Genomic DNA, 4,176 nt, shown 5'->3' on the forward strand with positions numbered 1-4,176 from the left:
CATTACATTCCTTCGACTCGTTCATGTTTCTTGTAATAAATGTTTCCCAGTTTAGAAACATACACAAAACATGTATATTTATATAGGAAAACGTTTATGTTACCATTTCATAGAAACATACTAAAAACGTGTATACAAGTAAACCAGGAATAGTGCCCTCATAAATGAAAAGGTATCATTAAAAATATATTATTTTGTGTTTCGCAGATTGCCCAAAGGCGACGGGGCTGAGTAAATCAAGACCATTTTCATTTTTTGTGTGAACTCTCCCTTGAGGGAATCGCTCACAACGGTTTTGTGAAGTGTTTTCAACTGATTCATTGAAAAGATCCGACTCGCATGAAAGATTCATTCGTGCTAGTAAGTCCGCGGGTCGTACCATCAAAACCGAAAGGAAAGGGAGAGTGGAAATCGGTATGTATAAAACGAGAGGGGGCGAGGCGTCTGTTCTCTGACACACACACGGCGGGGATTTCTCCTCGACAACTCTCTCATATTGGCTGGGTAACGATGACACGGATCGACAATTAACCGGGCAGTTTGAATCAGGATGCCGGTGCCAATAACCGTTGAATGGGCGGGCCGTACCATTTCCCCCCCAGCACATGTGCAGAATGTGAAAGACCCATGTTTACTATCAGGATCAGTTTGATGGGTCGCTACTTTCAACCTAAAATGCAGAGTGAAAACGTGAAGTGAAACTAATATATTAGCTTTCTTTTTAGATAGCATTTTGTTGGAAAGAGTTGAGAAAATATTCAAAATTATGGTGACATAAAGAGCAGTCAGCATTCATAAACACTTTTAATATATAGGCCTACAGAGCCTGTAATCCTCAGATAAATAGATAGTCTATGTACTGTATGTTTATAATACTGTAATACTGCATGTAATGTATGTTTATAATACTGTAATACTACATGTAATGTATGTTTATGAATACCACAAATAGCACAGTTCAAAAATAGTGTATGCATTCTTATATTATTTAAAACAGAATTAATGAAATGAATAAAAATTTAATTAATTTGGTAAAAAAAATAAAAGCGGTTTCATGTTTATACTTGATTGTTCAACTGGGGCCTGTACCATGAAGCTAGATTAGCTGGCTAGCCAGGTAAGTTTCAATTTAGTTTTGATTTTTTTGAAGTGACATTCAGCCAAGTATGGTGACCCATACTCAGAATTTGAGCTCTGCATTTAACCCATCCGAAATGCACACACACAGAGCAGTGAAGACACACACACACACTGTGAGCACACACCCGGAGCAGTGGGCAGCCATTTATGCTGCGGCGCCCGGGGAGCAGTTGGGGGTTCGATGCCTTGCTCAAGGGCACCTAAGTCGTGGTATTGAAGGTGGAGAGAGAACTGTACATGCACTCCCTCCACCCACAATTCTGTCCGGCCCGAGACTAGAACCTACAACCCTTCGATTGGGAGTCCAACCCTCTAACCATTAGGCCACGACTTCCCCTTAAAGTTTGCACTAATCCTGGGTTTTAGGTACCATGTAAGGCCTGGTTCACACGGGACGATTTTAAAATTGTCGGCCGATTTTCCAAACCTGAGAGACCCCACACACGGCGATAAAAAAATCACGGGTCTAACAGTTTTGGTCGTTCAGTGTGTGGTGTGCAGCCACACGGCAATATCAACACATCACACACGAACCGATTTGACTCCCGAGAATTCCCAGGTAAGACGGGAAATCTCGCAAAATCCCTCGAGATCAAACGTGACTTCAGAGTAAACAATCATGGCGGACGAAGAGGACGCAGTGGCCGTAGTTTGTGCTTTGTTTTTAACGGAAAAAAACATAAGAAAAACAAGAAAAGGCAATGGTCAAAGAGGTGGAGACAACGCGAGCATGGACTAACGTTATACTTGCTACATCATGATATGGAGGAAAGTTGTTGTTTTATCTCATAGAAATGTTGTTACGTACTACACAGATTAATCGTTGAAATGAACGTTCATATATTCGTTTCCATGTACTCTGGTGGAATGCAGTTGTGGATGTAGTTATGCCCATCGACTTTATTTGTATTTGTTATATTATATACACCGGCTGTTTTGATTTCGTTTCCCGGTACTTACTTCCTCACCGCCTCGTCACCTCGCTTTCTGATTGGCTACACGCCACAGTCCACAGGCTACGTGATTGTTTGTCCTCGGGGGACACCACACACGAGAAGAAATCGGGCCAAATAAATCCAACATGTTGGATATCCCCGATTTGAGATCGGAGCGGTCCCGACGTTCTTCCGAGCAGAGGAGAGCGGTCTTAACACACCACACACGGCAGGAATATTTGATCAGATTATTTTACGATAATCGGAGCATCCTAAGATTGTCGGAAGGGCTGAATCGGGGCTAAAATCGGCCTAATTATCCTGCCGTGTGAACCAGCCTTAAGTGGCTTGGCTTTTAGTCTATTCATTGCCATAGTAACTTACACTCCACTGTTAACCTGCTCTGGGGCAGGTTATGTTCTGGGTTAGAAATCTCAAACTGAAGTTGGACCAATCAGATGTGAGAAAAGTGACATAGTCACTCCAGTTTATTTTGCTCCAAATTAAAGGTCACTAATGCTTAAAAAAAAAAAAAAAAAAAAAAAAAAATAGAAGCCTGGCTTTAATGATACGGAGTCATTTTCTGATTTATATAATTATTGTGATACATATTATTATTATCTTTTACATCTTTATCTTTCACACACAAACAATTTTAGTTTAACAGTTGTTATTATAAATCGTTTATTTTAAATATTAATGTATACAGATCATGTAATATAAATAAGCTGTAGTATCAAAAGATTGCACTATTTAAAAAATAACAAATCTGAGCTTACATGTTAGAGTCTCTATCACTATATATTTTCAAATGTATAAACTAAATTCAGGCGTATTGAATATTTAATTCCATTAAATATCATTCCTGCAAATAGACTCCTTGAGATATCGAGATACTGCATTACTTAAAAAAAAAAAAAAAAAAAAAAAAAAAGGTGAATACAAGAATAACTCAACTAAAGTTGTTGTTCCGCACTCATCCAAAGACAAACAGCATGTATATGAATAACAAACCATAGACGCAGAGCTATATTAAAACATTCCCACAACCTGGAGGGAAACACGAATGCGGACAGTAAGGACTGGGCAGACAGGAAGGACAGTCTTAAATCTTGAGGGCGTCTTCCAGCCGTCGGGGGCTCGGTGTGTCGTAACGGGTTGAACAAGGACAGGGAGAGACGCAAATGAAGCAGTAACGAGAGGCTGGCGCGGTGCCACACTGAACTCGCTGACTCTCCTCGAGCGCCCCTAAAATTGAGGCCAACGTAGCGGCGTCAAGTGAGGATTTCACACGACATTTACCTTCCAGTTTACATCCAAGTGCGAGTTTAGGATTTTTTTAACGGTGCGTTTATAAAACGTGAGTGTTTCGGGTACCAGATAAGGCACAAAAAGCCACTCGGGTAAGTGGAGTACACGTTAAGATATTTAGGAACGGATATGGAGTCCTATTTTTCCAGATAAACGGTCCCACAGGTAATAAATAATGGAACCATGACATCTTGATTAATAACAAAACCTGTGCAGCCATCTAGCGGCTATTGATTGAACTGAGGCATCTTTACACTGCCAAGTTCAGGCTGCCCAAAATTGAGTGGAGACACAAAGCCGCATTAAATCCACCTCAACCACTAGTATCGAAAGTATACAGCTGTATTTGCTGCGTAAACGCACATATGCCACCTCTAAGCAGCATTAAACAATCTGTGTGAATCCACCTACTGCAGCAGCACTTTCATGCCACCTTTTCAGTGTAAATTTGGCAACTGATTAAAACAAAGGCATGTACACACAGCCAAGTTATGGCTACACTATGGCAGTTTAAAACTCAGTGTAAAGATGCAATGAAGCATTAAAGCAAGGCTAAATTATGCCTGCTCGAACCCAGCTCAGCCCCTAGCATCTCACTATTGTATAAAGGTGCAATTGCTATGTAAATGCATTTATACCGCCTTAAAGCAGGATTAAACCGTTTGTGCAATGACACCAAAACACCCCTTCAGCAGTGCTTCTGTGCCGCCTTTGCAGTATAAATTTGGTGATGCATTCGTTAACATCCAAAAGGTAGAGAAACCTCATTAAATCACACAAAACATTGGAA

Source organism: Carassius gibelio, chromosome A22 (genome assembly GCF_023724105.1).
Source record: "Carassius gibelio isolate Cgi1373 ecotype wild population from Czech Republic chromosome A22, carGib1.2-hapl.c, whole genome shotgun sequence".
Lineage (NCBI taxonomy): Eukaryota > Metazoa > Chordata > Actinopteri > Cypriniformes > Cyprinidae > Carassius > Carassius gibelio.